The following is a 21270-nucleotide window of genomic DNA, read 5'->3' as shown; positions in this document are numbered from 1 at the left end:
CCAGCAGAAGGAGACAACGTTTCAGAAAAGGCATTGTAGCAAACCAAAAAAGAAATTTTAAGCGCAGCAGAGTAACCAGCGCACATACCTGTTAGCTCAGGTGAGTTTAAAAGGCTGCTGTTGATAACAAGGGCATTTGCTAAATAGATGGTGTGTGTGCAACAATATACTGAAAGGTCAATTATATTGTGCAGCTTATCTCACCACCTGTAGTTATTTAGGTGAAAGCTCCAAAATGCTTGCCTAATATGTCTGTTTATCCAAAAGGAAGTAAAAAGGGAGAGCTAGAAAGATAGCATTGCATCACATTACATGGCAATGCAATGCACAGTTGCTGAAGTTGAACCAAAATGAGCTTGTAATCTGGCTTCTGCAACTTTGAACATGAAAAATCCAATGAGGAGAAGAAAAGCAAAGCCAAAGAGTCCATCCCAAAATCCGACAAACAAGCAAAATGAACAAAAAACATTGAATTCAATTCTTTCTGATTTTAGAAACTGCATTAAAGAAGGGGTGCACCGGTCCTGGAGATACTGCAATACCAGGTCAATGCGTGGTGTGGACAGAGCAAGCTCTTTTTCCATCTCCCTGTTCTAAAAATCCATTTAATATATGGTCCCCAGATAGGGGACGTATCAGATATTAAACTGATAAGAACAGATACTACACTTGATCTTAGCCAAAAGGCCGAGAAGCGATAACCAGAATTGGTTTCAAACTACGGAGCCACCCAAGGATCCTGAAAAGTCCATTTGTGGAGATGAGCTCCTGGACTCCCGTTAAGAAGACATGTTGTCAACCTCTAGATCCCTTACATGCCTGCACTTTTCGGCTTGCTGCTGCTGCAATCCACGCGTTTTAGATCTGCATAACTCCACCTCTTTAAACACAGCACCTTCACCCCCTGCTGTTCCCACCCGCCTCAACACCGTTGGAAGGGAGGAGAACCAATTAAGGCGGGGGGTGGGGTGGAACGAGCAGCTGTCTACCCTTAGCAGGAGGGCTCCTGATTACATACCTCTCCTGCTGCTGCTGCTGCTGGCTGTCCAGCAGCAGACTGAAGGTGGCTGCTGCTGTGCACAGGTATATAAAGGCTCAGAGCCTATTATGACACGCGCAGCCAGCGTTCCATTGCCACATTCCATCTACTGCAGGCAGGATACCTGGCTGGCTGAATGTCGCTGAGAAGCTCACAGAGACCGCCATAAGCAACAGTTTAACAGAATGCCACAGACTAATCAACCAAACTTTTTGGGTTGGGTTCTCTTTTATAGTCTGCAGGCATTAAATGAAAGAAGTCAGTGTTCCAGCAGAAGGAGACAACGTTTCAGAAAAGGCATTGTAGCAAGCCAAAAAAGAAATTTTAAGCGCAGCAGAGTAACCAGCGCACATACCTGTTAGCTCAGGTGAGTTTAAAAGGCTGCTGTTGATAACAAGGGCATTTGCTAAATAGATGGTGTGTGTGCAACAATATACTGAAAGGTCAATTATATTGTGCAGCTTATCTCACCACCTGTAGTTATTTAGGTGAAAGCTCCAAAATGCTTGCCTAATATGTCTGTTTATCCAAAAGGAAGTAAAAAGGGAGAGCTAGAAAGATAGCATTGCATCACATTACATGGCAATGCAATGCACAGTTGCTGAAGTTGAACCAAAATGAGCTTGTAATCTGGCTTCTGCAACTTTGAACATGAAAAATCCAATGAGGAGAAGAAAAGCAAAGCCAAAGAGTCCATCCCAAAATCCGACAAACAAGCAAAATGAACAAAAAACATTGAATTCAATTCTTTCTGATTTTAGAAACTGCATTAAAGAAGGGGTGCACCGGTCCTGGAGATACTGCAATACCAGGTCAATGCGTGGAGTGGACAGAGCAAGCTCTTTTTCCATCTCCCTGTTCTAAAAATCCATTTAATATATGGTCCCCAGATAGGGGACGTATCAGATATTAAACTGATAAGAACAGATACTACACTTGATCTTAGCCAAAAGGCCGAGAAGCGATAACCAGAATTGGTTTCAAACTACGGAGCCACCCAAGGATCCTGAAAAGTCCATTTGTGGAGATGAGCTCCTGGACTCCCGTTAAGAAGACATGTTGTCAACCTCTAGATCCCTTACATGCCTGCACTTTTCGGCTTGCTGCTGCTGCAATCCACGCGTTTTAGATCTGCATAACTCCACCTCTTTAAACACAGCACCTTCACCCCCTGCTGTTCCCACCCGCCTCAACACCGTTGGAGGGGAGGAGAACCAATTAAGGCGGGGGGTGGGGTGGAACGAGCAGCTGTCTACCCTTAGCAGGAGGGCTCCTGATTACATACCTCTCCTGCTGCTGCTGCTGCTGGCTGTCCAGCAGCAGACTGAAGGTGGCTGCTGCTGTGCACAGGTATATAAAGGCTCAGAGCCTATTATGACACGCGCAGCCAGCGTTCCATTGCCACATTCCATCTACTGCAGGCAGGATACCTGGCTGGCTGAATGTCGCTGAGAAGCTCACAGAGACCGCCATAAGCAACAGTTTAACAGAATGCCACAGACTAATCAACCAAACTTTTTGGGTTGGGTTCTCTTTTATAGTCTGCAGGCATTAAATGAAAGAAGTCAGTGTTCCAGCAGAAGGAGACAACGTTTCAGAAAAGGCATTGTAGCAAACCAAAAAAGAAATTTTAAGCGCAGCAGAGTAACCAGCGCACATACCTGTTAGCTCAGGTGAGTTTAAAAGGCTGCTGTTGATAACAAGGGCATTTGCTAAATAGATGGTGTGTGTGCAACAATATACTGAAAGGTCAATTATATTGTGCAGCTTATCTCACCACCTGTAGTTATTTAGGTGAAAGCTCCAAAATGCTTGCCTAATATGTCTGTTTATCCAAAAGGAAGTAAAAAGGGAGAGCTAGAAAGATAGCATTGCATCACATTACATGGCAATGCAATGCACAGTTGCTGAAGTTGAACCAAAATGAGCTTGTAATCTGGCTTCTGCAACTTTGAACATGAAAAATCCAATGAGGAGAAGAAAAGCAAAGCCAAAGAGTCCATCCCAAAATCCGACAAACAAGCAAAATGAACAAAAAACATTGAATTCAATTCTTTCTGATTTTAGAAACTGCATTAAAGAAGGGGTGCACCGGTCCTGGAGATACTGCAATACCAGGTCAATGCGTGGTGTGGACAGAGCAAGCTCTTTTTCCATCTCCCTGTTCTAAAAATCCATTTAATATATGGTCCCCAGATAGGGGACGTATCAGATATTAAACTGATAAGAACAGATACTACACTTGATCTTAGCCAAAAGGCCGAGAAGCGATAACCAGAATTGGTTTCAAACTACGGAGCCACCCAAGGATCCTGAAAAGTCCATTTGTGGAGATGAGCTCCTGGACTCCCGTTAAGAAGACATGTTGTCAACCTCTAGATCCCTTACATGCCTGCACTTTTCGGCTTGCTGCTGCTGCAATCCACGCGTTTTAGATCTGCATAACTCCACCTCTTTAAACACAGCACCTTCACCCCCTGCTGTTCCCACCCGCCTCAACACCGTTGGAAGGGAGGAGAACCAATTAAGGCGGGGGGTGGGGTGGAACGAGCAGCTGTCTACCCTTAGCAGGAGGGCTCCTGATTACATACCTCTCCTGCTGCTGCTGCTGCTGGCTGTCCAGCAGCAGACTGAAGGTGGCTGCTGCTGTGCACAGGTATATAAAGGCTCAGAGCCTATTATGACACGCGCAGCCAGCGTTCCATTGCCACATTCCATCTACTGCAGGCAGGATACCTGGCTGGCTGAATGTCGCTGAGAAGCTCACAGAGACCGCCATAAGCAACAGTTTAACAGAATGCCACAGACTAATCAACCAAACTTTTTGGGTTGGGTTCTCTTTTATAGTCTGCAGGCATTAAATGAAAGAAGTCAGTGTTCCAGCAGAAGGAGACAACGTTTCAGAAAAGGCATTGTAGCAAACCAAAAAAGAAATTTTAAGCGCAGCAGAGTAACCAGCGCACATACCTGTTAGCTCAGGTGAGTTTAAAAGGCTGCTGTTGATAACAAGGGCATTTGCTAAATAGATGGTGTGTGTGCAACAATATACTGAAAGGTCAATTATATTGTGCAGCTTATCTCACCACCTGTAGTTATTTAGGTGAAAGCTCCAAAATGCTTGCCTAATATGTCTGTTTATCCAAAAGGAAGTAAAAAGGGAGAGCTAGAAAGATAGCATTGCATCACATTACATGGCAATGCAATGCACAGTTGCTGAAGTTGAACCAAAATGAGCTTGTAATCTGGCTTCTGCAACTTTGAACATGAAAAATCCAATGAGGAGAAGAAAAGCAAAGCCAAAGAGTCCATCCCAAAATCCGACAAACAAGCAAAATGAACAAAAAACATTGAATTCAATTCTTTCTGATTTTAGAAACTGCATTAAAGAAGGGGTGCACCGGTCCTGGAGATACTGCAATACCAGGTCAATGCGTGGAGTGGACAGAGCAAGCTCTTTTTCCATCTCCCTGTTCTAAAAATCCATTTAATATATGGTCCCCAGATAGGGGACGTATCAGATATTAAACTGATAAGAACAGATTTTTTATTTTTTTTTATACCATTCAGTAAAATTTTTCAAGCAACAATCAATAGTATAAAAACTCATACTACGTTGCCCAGTCTTACATCATAATGGTACTTTCTTTATTTCATATTTATAACTTTATACTGAAACAGTTGTAATACCTTTTGAATGGACAAAAAACTATAAAACATACCATTATCATAAAAAAAGACAGATCACAACACTTAAACAAGGACTTACTGGTACTTTACCAGTGACCTCCATTTTTTTACTTTCCAAAAACCTTCTGAATCAGAGCCACCACCGCCACGGCTGTCCCATAAATAAACTATGTATAACCTTGACAAAACCATCCTAACACAATTATTAACTGAGATTATTTTCCTTTTAAATAAACACAAATTCCTAACGTCCCACAGACTTTCTATTACACATGCCATTATCAACCACAACAATCTCTCTTTCACCCGGCTACTTGCACCCATCCCAAACATTACCACTCTCCAATTTATAAAATTCACGCCCGCTAGTTCCTTGCATAAACCACCCACTCCCTTCCAAACACTCTGAGCATAATCACAATTCCAAACCAAATGCATAACAGTTTCACTCGCCCCACATCCATCCCTCGGACATACCTCTGTTCTAATCAGATCCCTCCTCTTCTGTACCTCTCTCACAGGCAAAATCTCATGCAAACTCATCCATACGATATCACGCTGCCTATTCGATATTCCTTTTATACTCAGGTTCCTCCATACACACAACGCTTCACTCGATCTCAAGCCCCTAATGTTACATTCAAACTCTCTAACACGCATCCTTCTCCTTACATTCCTTATCACTTTGAAATCACCCATAGGAACATCCAACAAATCATGCTTGACAACAAATTTTTCAACAAACTCATACCACACTGGACATTTAAACGAAACAGGCACTCTTGCATCCCTTCTCATCCATTTCAACCCAAACAACATCCATCCAGCCATATATTTAATCATAAAAGCCGTCTTGTTATCCCTACCTAACAGAACAACCACCGTTTTAATATAATTTAAACCAAGACAAAATTCAAAATTTGGGAAATCCATTCCCCCATGTTCACGTAACTTACACAAATATTCCCTTTTAAGTTTTTCCATCTTACTTCCCCAATAAAACGTAAAAATTAGCTTCTCAATCCGCCTAAAACCCCTATAAGGGGCTGGAAAAACCACTGACACAAAAAGTAACATAGGAAGAATCACTGACTTAATAATAAGGACTTTGCCTGACAATGTCAAGTCCCGTAACCTCCAAAAATTTAACTTCTGTTCAATCCTCTTACCGCATTCATCCCAACTCTCATTCCCTTTCAGATCTTTGTTAAACCACACCCCCAAAACCTTAATAGCACCTTCTTCACATATCACACCATCCATCCTAACACTCGAATCCCCGAAACACTTAAAGCTACACTTCCCCCAATTCACCCTAAAACCAGATGCACCACAAAAGAAATCTAAAAGCAACCTTGCTCGATTCATAGCAGCCATATTATCACTCACCACAACAACATCGTCCATATACCCCATTACCTTTACAGTCTTTCCACCACTCCCTGGGATCAGAAGACCATTCATCACTTTCTCTTTCCGAATCATGCACAACAGGGGCTCAATCACACTTATAAACAGGACAGGGGACAACGGACACCCCTGCCTGACCCCTGATTTTATGCACACCTTCTCACTCAAACATCCATTCACTAACACTTCACTCACCACACCATCATACAAACACCTTATGGCATTCACAAAAACACTAGGAAAACCCATCCTAACTAACACCTCAAACATAAACGCATGCGACACTCTATCAAAAGCTTTCTCAAAATCCACACAAAAAACCATACATTTCCCCTTCCTAAACATACAATCTCCAATTACGTCTCTCAACAACAAGAGGTTATCAGTCATACACCTACCTGGCACCGCGCACACTTGATCATCACCAACCACACTTCCAATCACCCCACGCATACGGTTAGCCAGAATTTTGCTAAAGACTTTATAATCTGCATTGAGTAATGTAATCGGCCTCCAATTACGCAAATTCTTTTTCTCACCCTTCTTATATAGTAAAACAACTACTCCTTCTTTCATGGAATTACAAAGTACACCATTCATCCACATATATTGACATACCTCCACAAAATCAACACCAATCACATCCCATGCTTTTACATAAAACTCCACAGGCAACCCATCTTTCCCAGGTGTTTTATTCTTTTTCACACCATCCACCGCCTTTTTAACCTCATCAAAAACAATATCCTCACTCAAACACTCACGTTCCCCTGATTCAAGCTGACTCTCCAACATACCTAACACATGCTCTTTCAAACCCCCATCCACCCATTTAGACTCAAATAAACTACTATAGAAACTATGTACCTCATCCAACACTTCCCTTCCAACCACAGTCATACCATTATCATTTACAACCTCATCCAACTCATCTTTTTTACTGCACATTTTTTTAAAAAAGTACCTCGTACACTTCTCATCCATATCCAAATGCTCAACTCTCGTCCTAAAAATAATTTCCTTCCCACGCTTTTCCAAAACACGCTTCATCTCATCTCTCGCTCCTCTGAGTTGATCACTAACATCAATTCCTTTCATACTCATTTTATGTAACCACTCAATCCTCATATTTAAATCTTTAAATCTGCCTCTTTCAATTGCTGCTTTTTTATAACCCCACCTCCTAAAAAAATTCTTAATTTCCACTTTCACCCAATCCCACCATACAGTCACATCCACAAAATTATTTTTCCTAGACCTCCACCATTCATACTTACTTTCGAAGTCTCTCATAACCCTAACATCCTCTAACAACCTAACATTTAGCTTCCATACCCCAACACCATGCACCATTTTTTTATCACCTTCAAACATACCCCACAAACATTCATGGTCTGTGAAAGAAAAAACATGCTGTTTAAAAAATTTACACACCAAACCTCTATTTGTATACAGCATGCGGTCAATCCTGGACACTATTCCTCCCCTATCAGCTCTATATGTGGCCGGTGGTGGCTTACTCAAAAATTCCGCTGCATCTAAAAAAGAAAAATCAGATGTAATTTGATTAAGGACCTTACCCGTGACATCAATTTCCCCTTCAGAAACACAATTGAAATCACCAACTAATAATATTGGAATCCTTCCAGGCAAAAATAAACGTATTTTCTCTAATAGTGCTAACCTATCCCCTTTGTTAATTGGACAATACACGTTAACAATTTTCACCCTCCACCCTCTCCCCTTAACCACTGCCATTATACAACGACCTGGCTCCACCACCATATAATTTTCAAAACTTAAATCCCTATTCCCCAACAAAATCCCCACACCATCATTTTTGTTTGTCATTGAACCTGACCAAATACTATGCCCATATACCCAGTCCTTTTCAGGAGGTGACTCTTCAATTCCGCACTCTTGCAGACAGTAAATATTTGCTCCAAGATTTTTTAGTTCTTCCAGTATAGCCAATCTTCTAGGCTTAGATTTTATAAGCCTTACATTTATTGACAGTACACTACAGCCCACGTTGGAGCCCATTTTTTAACCATATTCGGTAAAAAAGAACATACCCCCCACCGAAGAGTCAACCTTTCTCGTCTTGAAACTCGATTCCTGATGTTAAGCAGAGAATGCTGGCCCCCTCCTCCAAAAAAGACCTCCTAGGAGAGGCACTGTAGCTCTCGGGATAGCTCCTATCACTTAAGGGGCTGATGCTCCCAATACTGGCAGGTGAAAAATCTGGCCGGAACTTCTTTGCAGAAGACACATCAGAGTCCTCATCAGGGGGCCTCACCACAGCCCCGGTGAAGTCACCCTGGCCACCACCACCTTCATGAATTGCCTCTGAGCTTTCCAAAGCCAACACCGGCGTTGTGGAGAGTGAACCGCTCACTTCTCCCTCACCACTCATATCAAGCAGAATTGACATATCTGCAGGCTCTATCTCAACAGCGCTTCCACCAGCAGGATCGGGTGCTTGCTCCATCTCTTCCATGAAGTCCCTTACTGCCTCGATCGCCTCACCAATAGTGGCGGCAGTAGTAGGACGTGGGGACACGGCCTCTGCATATGACCTGGAACGATGGGGACAGTCCTTGAAAGCGTGTCCCTCCTCGCCACATGCATTACAAACCATGGAGTTAGTACACTCCATTGCCAGATGACCCTCTTTATTGCATTTCCCACAAAACTTCTCCACCGTGCAGTCCTCTTGGTAGTGTCCAAAGGATTTACACTTCCTGCAAAAACACGGAGCACCAGGAAAAAACATATACCCTCTATCCCTCCCGATGGCAAAACTGAGGGGAGGGTAGTGGATACCCCCAGGTCCCTGGGGGTCCTCCTGGAACCGAACAAAAAACTTGTGTTTGCCAGTCCACAAGCCCACCTCATTCCTCACCTTGTGTGAGTAGGACACATAGCTGCAATGAAGGTTCAGGAATCTAGTAATGTCCTCCACATCCACAAGGGGGTTGTGCATAAACACAACAACTGGCACTTCCCCCTTAGTATACAATACCGTGAATGTAAGCCCATCAAGAGCCGGATGATCCAAGGCTTGCTGATCCTTTAGAGTCTTGAAAAGATTCTGGCAAGCTGCCATACGATCAAGGACTAAAACGTACCGGCCATTCTTTGGGAACTCCTGTAGGCAAATGATGTCTCCACGACCAACATTCAAAATCTTGAAGATGACGACTTCCACCAAGAACCGCAGGTTAAAGAAATTCCTCTTCGACTCCTCAATATCAATGCGAAAAGCATTTTTGACCCGAATATCATCGGTCCCGGCATAGCGAATCTTGACGCCCATTATCACCTCTCGTTTCCTCTGGACCCCCCCCAATAGCAGCAGGCAGCTTAAGCCACCTAAGTGGCGATGCTGCAAGGCCGAGGGGGAGACACTATAGGATCCTTCTGACCAGATACAAGATCTAAGCCAAAAGGCCGAGAAGCGATAACCAGAATTGGTTTCAAACTACGGAGCCACCCAAGGATCCTGAAAAGTCCATTTGTGGAGATGAGCTCCTGGACTCCCGTTAAGAAGACATGTTGTCAACCTCTAGATCCCTTACATGCCTGCACTTTTCGGCTTGCTGCTGCTGCAATACACGCGTTTTAGATCTGCATAACTCCACCTCTTTAAACACAGCACCTTCACCCCCTGCTGTTCCCACCCGCCTCAACACCGTTGGAAGGGAGGAGAACCAATTAAGGCGGGGGGTGGGGTGGAACGAGCAGCTGTCTACCCTTAGCAGGAGGGCTCCTGATTACATACCTCTCCTGCTGCTGCTGCTGCTGGCTGTCCAGCAGCAGACTGAAGGTGGCTGCTGCTGTGCACAGGTATATAAAGGCTCAGAGCCTATTATGACACGCGCAGCCAGCGTTCCATTGCCACATTCCATCTACTGCAGGCAGGATACCTGGCTGGCTGAATGTCGCTGAGAAGCTCACAGAGACCGCCATAAGCAACAGTTTAACAGAATGCCACAGACTAATCAACCAAACTTTTTGGGTTGGGTTCTCTTTTATAGTCTGCAGGCATTAAATGAAAGAAGTCAGTGTTCCAGCAGAAGGAGACAACGTTTCAGAAAAGGCATTGTAGCAAACCAAAAAAGAAATTTTAAGCGCAGCAGAGTAACCAGCGCACATACCTGTTAGCTCAGGTGAGTTTAAAAGGCTGCTGTTGATAACAAGGGCATTTGCTAAATAGATGGTGTGTGTGCAACAATATACTGAAAGGTCAATTATATTGTACAGCTTATCTCACCACCTGTAGTTATTTAGGTGAAAGCTCCAAAATGCTTGCCTAATATGTCTGTTTATCCAAAAGGAAGTAAAAAGGGAGGGCTAGAAAGATAGCATTGCATCACATTACATGGCAATGCAATGCACAGTTGCTGAAGTTGAACCAAAATGAGCTTGTAATCTGGCTTCTGCAACTTTGAACATGAAAAATCCAATGAGGAGAAGAAAAGCAAAGCCAAAGAGTCCATCCCAAAATCCGACAAACAAGCAAAATGAACAAAAAACATTGAATTCAATTCTTTCTGATTTTAGAAACTGCATTAAAGAAGGGGTGCACCGGTCCTGGAGATACTGCAATACCAGGTCAATGCGTGGAGTGGACAGAGCAAGCTCTTTTTCCATCTCCCTGTTCTAAAAATCCATTTAATATATGGTCCCCAGATAGGGGACGTATCAGATATTAAACTGATAAGAACAGATTTTTTTTTTTTTTTTTTCCAAACACTCAGAAATTAAGTTTTATAATCTTAAATCGTATATCACCAAACTCAAGATTTTAGTTCCATCATCGTGTTTAGATATTATATTTATATTTTTTCATTTGAATTAATATATATAAAGTTAAACATAACAATTCCTTTGCAGTTTCAACAGTTTCCAAACAAATCACCACTGACATTACTTCACCCGGTTTCCCAAACTAAATATCCCCTTTTTCTCTTTTACTTTCCTCCCAACAAAACCCCTTAACTTCTTTTCTTCCTCCTCATGCTCTAACCGCATCTGTTCCCTATCATACTCTTCCTCATCATCTCTGAAAGTCACCACCTTCTCCAACACTTTACCCTTTTCCTCTTTTACTTCTTTCTTTTCACCAGATACTTTCCTTGATCCACAATTTTCCTGTACCGTTACCTTTTTCTTCAATTTCACCTTTAAACTTTCAACTTCTTTTCCCTGCTTATTCTCCTCTATAATTATGGCATCAACTTCCTTCTTCATTTTATCACCAATATCTTCCTTTTGTCCTCCAAAGTTCTTTTCAAAAGTTCCTTTGCTGCTTTCCATGTAACAATACCCAGAACTCCCGTTTACCATAATCCTCCCATTATGCAAATTTTCTTCTCCTGTTGTCCACACCAAAAAACGTCTCTTTCCGTTCCAAATACCAACTTTGTTCCTGTATAATTTCTGAAACTTTACCATCTTACATTTAGATTCCAAAAAAACCATTATCTCCTCTATTTCCACAAACGGATTGTCCATGTAAATTATCACACTCTTCGGTTTCCCCATGAATGATGCACTTACTCCAATTTTCCCAGAATCCTCTTCACTCCAGCCTTTGAAAAAATGAATGCACTTTTCCTCAGAAACTAGAGTCACATCACAAACTTTACCTTGCTTTATTTCTTGCATACAGTAGATATCCTTCTCCAAAACTTCATATTTCCTCAAAATTTCCAGAATCCATTTTTCTTCCAAAAAAGTTTCTTCCGTCTCCCGTTTCACAAAAAAACGTAAGCATCTCTTCTTTTTCCAAAACTCCATCTCAACGATCCGTTTTCCTTCCGTTTTTTCCTTTTAATCCTCCAAATGTTGCCACCACAGCTATGTGTGGCGACAGTTGCCCCCCACAGCTATGTGTGGTGACAAGGTGATCGCCTCTCGTTGCCCAGGGACTAATCCGACTCCCTAATAGCAGCAGGGGGGTTTAGCTCCACCGATAAGTGTAGCGATCCCCCCAGGCCAAGGAGCCGGGTACCCCAAGCGCCTCCCAGCCAAGACCAAGGCAGAAACCGCTAGATCACTGCACTTGATCTTAGCCAAAAGGCCGAGAAGCGATAACCAGAATTGGTTTCAAACTACGGAGCCACCCAAGGATCCTGAAAAGTCCATTTGTGGAGATGAGCTCCTGGACTCCCGTTAAGAAGACATGTTGTCAACCTCTAGATCCCTTACATGCCTGCACTTTTCGGCTTGCTGCTGCTGCAATACACGCGTTTTAGATCTGCATAACTCCACCTCTTTAAACACAGCACCTTCACCCCCTGCTGTTCCCACCCGCCTCAACACCGTTGGAAGGGAGGAGAACCAATTAAGGCGGGGGGTGGGGTGGAACGAGCAGCTGTCTACCCTTAGCAGGAGGGCTCCTGATTACATACCTCTCCTGCTGCTGCTGCTGCTGGCTGTCCAGCAGCAGACTGAAGGTGGCTGCTGCTGTGCACAGGTATATAAAGGCTCAGAGCCTATTATGACACGCGCAGCCAGCGTTCCATTGCCACATTCCATCTACTGCAGGCAGGATACCTGGCTGGCTGAATGTCGCTGAGAAGCTCACAGAGACCGCCATAAGCAACAGTTTAACAGAATGCCACAGACTAATCAACCAAACTTTTTGGGTTGGGTTCTCTTTTATAGTCTGCAGGCATTAAATGAAAGAAGTCAGTGTTCCAGCAGAAGGAGACAACGTTTCAGAAAAGGCATTGTAGCAAACCAAAAAAGAAATTTTAAGCGCAGCAGAGTAACCAGCGCACATACCTGTTAGCTCAGGTGAGTTTAAAAGGCTGCTGTTGATAACAAGGGCATTTGCTAAATAGATGGTGTGTGTGCAACAATATACTGAAAGGTCAATTATATTGTGCAGCTTATCTCACCACCTGTAGTTATTTAGGTGAAAGCTCCAAAATGCTTGCCTAATATGTCTGTTTATCCAAAAGGAAGTAAAAAGGGAGAGCTAGAAAGATAGCATTGCATCACATTACATGGCAATGCAATGCACAGTTGCTGAAGTTGAACCAAAATGAGCTTGTAATCTGGCTTCTGCAACTTTGAACATGAAAAATCCAATGAGGAGAAGAAAAGCAAAGCCAAAGAGTCCATCCCAAAATCCGACAAACAAGCAAAATGAACAAAAAACATTGAATTCAATTCTTTCTGATTTTAGAAACTGCATTAAAGAAGGGGTGCACCGGTCCTGGAGATACTGCAATACCAGGTCAATGCGTGGAGTGGACAGAGCAAGCTCTTTTTCCATCTCCCTGTTCTAAAAATCCATTTAATATATGGTCCCCAGATAGGGGACGTATCAGATATTAAACTGATAAGAACAGATTTTTTTTTTTTTTTTTTTTCTTTTTTTTGAAAGCCCGAATTCGTGTACAAAACCCGAGTGCGCTTAAAAAAGTGACAAGTGCCACAAAAAAAGTGCACTAGGATGCTGGTCTTCTTGAAACCCTCTCCAAAAGGAGATGGGTCCCCCAAACCATTCCCTGTCCCTCCGAGCCAAAAGGCCACAGCGAGGAACAGGGACAAAAAGCCACCTCCAGCGGAAGCCAGAGGCGACCCAATCTTACCCCCAGCACCTGCCCGAGTTCTCACCCGAGCAAGGCACTGGGAGCCAAAGACTGTGCTCCCCTCCCGGAAGAGGGGAGCCAACAACGCTCTCCTCCCGAAAGAGGAGAGCCAGGGGGGTTCAGGGGGGAGCGGAACCTGATGGCCACACACTCCCCCCCTAGACCTGCCAAGAGAGGAACCCGTAAGGGAACCGCATCCCGACAAAATCCTAGTAGGACGTGACACACGTGAATAAGTGGACACACAGTGACAAAGAAATTAAATAAATAGTGAAGGTTTCACAGTATAATACTGCCCGGACCTCCGACCGGGAATTGAAAAATTCCCCATCCGAAGGCCAGAAGGCCCGGAATAAGGGTGTGTGCGAAGAAAGAAAATTTGAAGTGCTTGTGCAAATGTGCCATAAACTCAAGTGGGGTTCCCAATCCCAGTGAGTTAAGGCACCCCAGGGTCACCACTCCTGGGGCACTTCACACTTCGGGCTTTCGATCTTCCCCGGCCCAATGGCGTCGATCCTGGGGGGCCATGCTTTCCACCAGATGACTATATTAGCCACCTGGCGTACTAACAAGCGCCTAAACCCCAGTGTGCATAATGTATCAATCTACTAGGGCGGCCAACATCCAAAACCGCCTTTTCGAAAGATACTAAACTTGATCTTAGCCAAAAGGCCGAGAAGCGATAACCAGAATTGGTTTCAAACTACGGAGCCACCCAAGGATCCTGAAAAGTCCATTTGTGGAGATGAGCTCCTGGACTCCCGTTAAGAAGACATGTTGTCAACCTCTAGATCCCTTACATGCCTGCACTTTTCGGCTTGCTGCTGCTGCAATCCACGCGTTTTAGATCTGCATAACTCCACCTCTTTAAACACAGCACCTTCACCCCCTGCTGTTCCCACCCGCCTCAACACCGTTGGAAGGGAGGAGAACAAATTAAGGCGGGGGGTGGGGTGGAACGAGCAGCTGTCTACCCTTAGCAGGAGGGCTCCTGATTACATACCTCTCCTGCTGCTGCTGCTGCTGGCTGTCCAGCAGCAGACTGAAGGTGGCTGCTGCTGTGCACAGGTATATAAAGGCTCAGAGCCTATTATGACACGCGCAGCCAGCGTTCCATTGCCACATTCCATCTACTGCAGGCAGGATACCTGGCTGGCTGAATGTCGCTGAGAAGCTCACAGAGACCGCCATAAGCAACAGTTTAACAGAATGCCACAGACTAATCAACCAAACTTTTTGGGTTGGGTTCTCTTTTATAGTCTGCAGGCATTAAATGAAAGAAGTCAGTGTTCCAGCAGAAGGAGACAACGTTTCAGAAAAGGCATTGTAGCAAACCAAAAAAGAAATTTTAAGCGCAGCAGAGTAACCAGCGCACATACCTGTTAGCTCAGGTGAGTTTAAAAGGCTGCTGTTGATAACAAGGGCATTTGCTAAATAGATGGTGTGTGTGCAACAATATACTGAAAGGTCAATTATATTGTGCAGCTTATCTCACCACCTGTAGTTATTTAGGTGAAAGCTCCAAAATGCTTGCCTAATATGTCTGTTTATCCAAAAGGAAGTAAAAAGGGAGAGCTAGAAAGATAGCATTGCATCACATTACATGGCAATGCAATGCACAGTTGCTGAAGTTGAACCAAAATGAGCTTGTAATCTGGCTTCTGCAACTTTGAACATGAAAAATCCAATGAGGAGAAGAAAAGCAAAGCCAAAGAGTCCATCCCAAAATCCGACAAACAAGCAAAATGAACAAAAAACATTGAATTCAATTCTTTCTGATTTTAGAAACTGCATTAAAGAAGGGGTGCACCGGTCCTGGAGATACTGCAATACCAGGTCAATGCGTGGAGTGGACAGAGCAAGCTCTTTTTCCATCTCCCTGTTCTAAAAATCCATTTAATATATGGTCCCCAGATAGGGGACGTATCAGATATTAAACTGATAAGAACAGATACTACACTTGATCTTAGCCAAAAGGCCGAGAAGCGATAACCAGAATTGGTTTCAAACTACGGAGCCACCCAAGGATCCTGAAAAGTCCATTTGTGGAGATGAGCTCCTGGACTCCCGTTAAGAAGACATGTTGTCAACCTCTAGATCCCTTACATGCCTGCACTTTTCGGCTTGCTGCTGCTGCAATCCACGCGTTTTAGATCTGCATAACTCTACCTCTTTAAACACAGCACCTTCACCCCCTGCTGTTCCCACCCGCCTCAACACCGTTGGAAGGGAGGAGAACCAATTAAGGCGGGGGGTGGGGTGGAACGAGCAGCTGTCTACCCTTAGCAGGAGGGCTCCTGATTACATACCTCTCCTGCTGCTGCTGCTGCTGGCTGTCCAGCAGCAGACTGAAGGTGGCTGCTGCTGTGCACAGGTATATAAAGGCTCAGAGCCTATTATGACACGCGCAGCCAGCGTTCCATTGCCACATTCCATCTACTGCAGGCAGGATACCTGGCTGGCTGAATGTCGCTGAGAAGCTCACAGAGACCGCCATAAGCAACAGTTTAACAGAATGCCACAGACTAATCAACCAAACTTTTTGGGTTGGGTTCTCTTTTATAGTCTGCAGGCATTAAATGAAAGAAGTCAGTGTTCCAGCAGAAGGAGACAACGTTTCAGAAAAGGCATTGTAGCAAACCAAAAAAGAAATTTTAAGCGCAGCAGAGTAACCAGCGCACATACCTGTTAGCTCATGTGAGTTTAAAAGGCTGCTGTTGATAACAAGGGCATTTGCTAAATAGATGGTGTGTGTGCAACAATATACTGAAAGGTCAATTATATTGTGCAGCTTATCTCACCACCTGTAGTTATTTAGGTGAAAGCTCCAAAATGCTTGCCTAATATGTCTGTTTATCCAAAAGGAAGTAAAAAGGGAGAGCTAGAAAGATAGCATTGCATCACATTACATGGCAATGCAATGCACAGTTGCTGAAGTTGAACCAAAATGAGCTTGTAATCTGGCTTCTGCAACTTTGAACATGAAAAATCCAATGAGGAGAAGAAAAGCAAAGCCAAAGAGTCCATCCCAAAATCCGACAAACAAGCAAAATGAACAAAAAACATTGAATTCAATTCTTTCTGATTTTAGAAACTGCATTAAAGAAGGGGTGCACCGGTCCTGGAGATACTGCAATACCAGGTCAATGCGTGGAGTGGACAGAGCAAGCTCTTTTTCCATCTCCCTGTTCTAAAAATCCATTTAATATATGGTCCCCAGATAGGGGACGTATCAGATATTAAACTGATAAGAACAGATACTACACTTGATCTTAGCCAAAAGGCCGAGAAGCGATAACCAGAATTGGTTTCAAACTACGGAGCCACCCAAGGATCCTGAAAAGTCCATTTGTGGAGATGAGCTCCTGGACTCCCGTTAAGAAGACATGTTGTCAACCTCTAGATCCCTTACATGCCTGCACTTTTCGGCTTGCTGCTGCTGCAATCCACGCGTTTTAGATCTGCATAACTCCACCTCTTTAAACACAGCACCTTCACCCCCTGCTGTTCCCACCCGCCTCAACACCGTTGGAAGGGAGGAGAACCAATTAAGGCGGGGGGTGGGGTGGAACGAGCAGCTGTCTACCCTTAGCAGGAGGGCTCCTGATTACATACCTCTCCTGCTGCTGCTGCTGCTGCTGGCTGTCCAGCAGCAGACTGAAGGTGGCTGCTGCTGTGCACAGGTATATAAAGGCTCAGAGCCTATTATGACACGCGCAGCCAGCGTTCCATTGCCACATTCCATCTACTGCAGGCAGGCTACCTGGCTGGCTGAATGTCGCTGAGAAGCTCACAGAGACCGCCATAAGCAACAGTTTAACAGAATGCCACAGACTAATCAACCAAACTTTTTGGGTTGGGTTCTCTTTTATAGTCTGCAGGCATTAAATGAAAGAAGTCAGTGTTCCAGCAGAAGGAGACAACGTTTCAGAAAAGGCATTGTAGCAAACCAAAAAAGAAATTTTAAGCGCAGCAGAGTAACCAGCGCACATACCTGTTAGCTCAGGTGAGTTTAAAAGGCTGCTGTTGATAACAAGGGCATTTGCTAAATAGATGGTGTGTGTGCAACAATATACTGAAAGGTCAATTATATTGTGCAGCTTATCTCACCACCTGTAGTTATTTAGGTGAAAGCTCCAAAATGCTTGCCTAATATGTCTGTTTATCCAAAAGGAAGTAAAAAGGGAGAGCTAGAAAGATAGCATTGCATCACATTACATGGCAATGCAATGCACAGTTGCTGAAGTTGAACCAAAATGAGCTTGTAATCTGGCTTCTGCAACTTTGAACATGAAAAATCCAATGAGGAGAAGAAAAGCAAAGCCAAAGAGTCCATCCCAAAATCCGACAAACAAGCAAAATGAACAAAAAACATTGAATTCAATTCTTTCTGATTTTAGAAACTGCATTAAAGAAGGGGTGCACCGGTCCTGGAGATACTGCAATACCAGGTCAATGCGTGGAGTGGACAGAGCAAGCTCTTTTTCCATCTCCCTGTTCTAAAAATCCACTTAATATATGGTCCCCAGATAGGGGACGTATCAGATATTAAACTGATAAGAACAGATACTACACTTGATCTTAGCCAAAAGGCCGAGAAGCGATAACCAGAATTGGTTTCAAACTATGGAGCCACCCAAGGATCCTGAAAAGTCCATTTGTGGAGATGAGCTCCTGGACTCCCGTTAAGAAGACATGTTGTCAACCTCTAGATCCCTTACATGCCTGCACTTTTCGGCTTGCTGCTGCTGCAATCCACGCGTTTTAGATCTGCATAACTCCACCTCTTTAAACACAGCACCTTCACCCCCTGCTGTTCCCACCCGCCTCAACACCGTTGGAAGGGAGGAGAACCAATTAAGGCGGGGGGTGGGGTGGAACGAGCAGCTGTCTACCCTTAGCAGGAGGGCTCCTGATTACATACCTCTCCTGCTGCTGCTGCTGCTGCTGGCTGTCCAGCAGCAGACTGAAGGTGGCTGCTGCTGTGCACAGGTATATAAAGGCTCAGAGCCTATTATGACACGCGCAGCCAGCGTTCCATTGCCACATTCCATCTACTGCAGGCAGGATACCTGGCTGGCTGAATGTCGCTGAGAAGCTCACAGAGACCGCCATAAGCAACAGTTTAACAGAATGCCACAGACTAATCAACCAAACTTTTTGGGTTGGGTTCTCTTTTATAGTCTGCAGGCATTAAATGAAAGAAGTCAGTGTTCCAGCAGAAGGAGACAACGTTTCAGAAAAGGCATTGTAGCAAACCAAAAAAGAAATTTAAGCGCAGCAGAGTAACCAGCGCACATACCTGTTAGCTCAGGTGAGTTTAAAAGGCTGCTGTTGATAACAAGGGCATTTGCTAAATAGATGGTGTGTGTGCAACAATATACTGAAAGGTCAATTATATTGTGCAGCTTATCTCACCACCTGTAGTTATTTAGGTGAAAGCTCCAAAATGCTTGCCTAATATGTCTGTTTATCCAAAAGGAAGTAAAAAGGGAGAGCTAGAAAGATAGCATTGCATCACATTACATGGCAATGCAATGCACAGTTGCTGAAGTTGAACCAAAATGAGCTTGTAATCTGGCTTCTGCAACTTTGAACATGAAAAATCCAATGAGGAGAAGAAAAGCAAAGCCAAAGAGTCCATCCCAAAGTCCGACAAACAAGCAAAATGAACAAAAAACATTGAATTCAATTCTTTCTGATTTTAGAAACTGCATTAAAGAAGGGGTGCACCGGTCCTGGAGATACTGCAATACCAGGTCAATGCGTGGAGTGGACAGAGCAAGCTCTTTTTCCATCTCCCTGTTCTAAAAATCCATTTAATATATGGTCCCCAGATAGGGGACGTATCAGATATTAAACTGATAAGAACAGATACTACACTTGATCTTAGCCAAAAGGCCGAGAAGCGATAACCAGAATTGGTTTCAAACTACGGAGCCACCCAAGGATCCTGAAAAGTCCATTTGTGGAGATGAGCTCCTGGACTCCCGTTAAGAAGACATGTTGTCAACCTCTAGATCCCTTACATGCCTGCACTTTTCGGCTTGCTGCTGCTGCAATCCACGCGTTTTAGATCTGCATAACTCCACCTCTTTAAACACAGCACCTTCACCCCCTGCTGTTCCCACCCGCCTCAACACCGTTGGAAGGGAGGAGAACCAATTAAGGCGGGGGGTGGGGTGGAACGAGCAGCTGTCTACCCTTAGCAGGAGGGCTCCTGATTACATACCTCTCCTGCTGCTGCTGCTGCTGCTGGCTGTCCAGCAGCAGACTGAAGGTGGCTGCTGCTGTGCACAGGTATATAAAGGCTCAGAGCCTATTATGACACGCGCAGCCAGCGTTCCATTGCCACATTCCATCTACTGCAGGCAGGATACCTGGCTGGCTGAATGTCGCTGAGAAGCTCACAGAGACCGCCATAAGCAACAGTTTAACAGAATGCCACAGACTAATCAACCAAACTTTTTGGGTTGGGTTCTCTTTTATAGTCTGCAGGCATTAAATGAAAGAAGTCAGTGTTCCAGCAGAAGGAGACAACGTTTCAGAAAAGGCATTGTAGCAAACCAAAAAAGAAATTTTAAGCGCAGCAGAGTAACCAGCGCACATACCTGTTAGCTCAGGTGAGTTTAAAAGGCTGCTGTTGATAACAAGGGCATTTGCTAAATAGATGGTGTGTGTGCAACAATATACTGAAAGGTCAATTATATTGTGCAGCTTATCTCACCACCTGTAGTTATTTAGGTGAAAGCTCCAAAATGCTTGCCTAATATGTCTGTTTATCCAAAAGGAAGTAAAAAGGGAGAGCTAGAAAGATAGCATTGCATCACATTACATGGCAATGCAATGCACAGTTGCTGAAGTTGAACCAAAATGAGCTTGTAATCTGGCTTCTGCAACTTTGAACATGAAAAATCCAATGAGGAGAAGAAAAGCAAAGCCAAAGAGTCCATCCCAAAATCCGACAAACAAGCAAAATGAACAAAAAACATTGAATTCAATTCTTTCTGATTTTAGAAACTGCATTAAAGAAGGGGTGCACCGGTCCTGGAGATACTGCAATACCAGGTCAATGCGTGGAGTGGACAGAGCAAGCTCTTTTTCCATCTCCCTGTTCTAAAAATCCACTTAATATATGGTCCCCAGATAGGGGACGTATCAGATATTAAACTGATAAGAACAGATACTACACTTGATCTTAGCCAAAAGGCCGAGAAGCGATAACCAGAATTGGTTTCAAACTATGGAGCCACCCAAGGATCCTGAAAAGTCCATTTGTGGAGATGAGCTCCTGGACTCCCGTTAAGAAGACATGTTGTCAACCTCTAGATCCCTTACATGCCTGCACTTTTCGGCTTGCTGCTGCTGCAATCCACGCGTTTTAGATCTGCATAACTCCACCTCTTTAAACACAGCACCTTCACCCCCTGCTGTTCCCACCCGCCTCAACACCGTTGGAAGGGAGGAGAACCAATTAAGGCGGGGGGTGGGGTGGAACGAGCAGCTGTCTACCCTTAGCAGGAG

The 21270-nt window shown here is 44.1% G+C and overlaps 11 non-coding genes across 11 annotated transcripts; all 11 read right to left on the bottom strand.

Annotated features, from left to right (window-relative positions):
- Positions 1-508: 508 nt before the first annotated feature.
- Positions 509-699, bottom strand: LOC141217565 (U2 spliceosomal RNA). The gene has a single exon (XR_012286396.1). It is a non-coding gene; the product is annotated as a U2 spliceosomal RNA (small nuclear RNA).
- Positions 700-1814: 1115 nt separating this feature from the next.
- On the bottom strand, positions 1815-2005 carry LOC141217438 (U2 spliceosomal RNA). Its single transcript, XR_012286273.1, has one exon. It is a non-coding gene; the product is annotated as a U2 spliceosomal RNA (small nuclear RNA).
- A 1115-nt stretch (positions 2006-3120) lies between these two features.
- On the bottom strand, positions 3121-3311 carry LOC141217564 (U2 spliceosomal RNA). The gene has a single exon (XR_012286395.1). It is a non-coding gene; the product is annotated as a U2 spliceosomal RNA (small nuclear RNA).
- Positions 3312-4426: 1115 nt separating this feature from the next.
- On the bottom strand, positions 4427-4616 carry LOC141217612 (U2 spliceosomal RNA). The gene has a single exon (XR_012286439.1). It is a non-coding gene; the product is annotated as a U2 spliceosomal RNA (small nuclear RNA).
- Positions 4617-10716: 6100 nt separating this feature from the next.
- Positions 10717-10906, bottom strand: LOC141217631 (U2 spliceosomal RNA). The gene has a single exon (XR_012286454.1). It is a non-coding gene; the product is annotated as a U2 spliceosomal RNA (small nuclear RNA).
- A 2445-nt stretch (positions 10907-13351) lies between these two features.
- On the bottom strand, positions 13352-13544 carry LOC141217641 (U2 spliceosomal RNA). Its single transcript, XR_012286461.1, has one exon. It is a non-coding gene; the product is annotated as a U2 spliceosomal RNA (small nuclear RNA).
- A 2001-nt stretch (positions 13545-15545) lies between these two features.
- On the bottom strand, positions 15546-15736 carry LOC141217437 (U2 spliceosomal RNA). The gene has a single exon (XR_012286272.1). It is a non-coding gene; the product is annotated as a U2 spliceosomal RNA (small nuclear RNA).
- A 1115-nt stretch (positions 15737-16851) lies between these two features.
- Positions 16852-17042, bottom strand: LOC141217435 (U2 spliceosomal RNA). Its single transcript, XR_012286270.1, has one exon. It is a non-coding gene; the product is annotated as a U2 spliceosomal RNA (small nuclear RNA).
- A 1118-nt stretch (positions 17043-18160) lies between these two features.
- On the bottom strand, positions 18161-18351 carry LOC141217546 (U2 spliceosomal RNA). Its single transcript, XR_012286378.1, has one exon. It is a non-coding gene; the product is annotated as a U2 spliceosomal RNA (small nuclear RNA).
- A 1117-nt stretch (positions 18352-19468) lies between these two features.
- LOC141217434 (U2 spliceosomal RNA) lies at positions 19469-19659 on the bottom strand. The gene has a single exon (XR_012286269.1). It is a non-coding gene; the product is annotated as a U2 spliceosomal RNA (small nuclear RNA).
- Positions 19660-20777: 1118 nt separating this feature from the next.
- On the bottom strand, positions 20778-20968 carry LOC141217545 (U2 spliceosomal RNA). Its single transcript, XR_012286377.1, has one exon. It is a non-coding gene; the product is annotated as a U2 spliceosomal RNA (small nuclear RNA).
- Between the last annotated feature and the right edge of the window lie 302 nt (positions 20969-21270).

Source organism: Phyllobates terribilis, unplaced genomic scaffold, assembly GCF_046119375.1.
Source record: "Phyllobates terribilis strain yellow unplaced genomic scaffold, ASM4611937v1 Scaffold_241__1_contigs__length_2998254, whole genome shotgun sequence".
Taxonomy (NCBI): domain Eukaryota; kingdom Metazoa; phylum Chordata; class Amphibia; order Anura; family Dendrobatidae; genus Phyllobates; species Phyllobates terribilis.
This window is presented reverse-complemented; position numbering and strand designations above follow the sequence as displayed.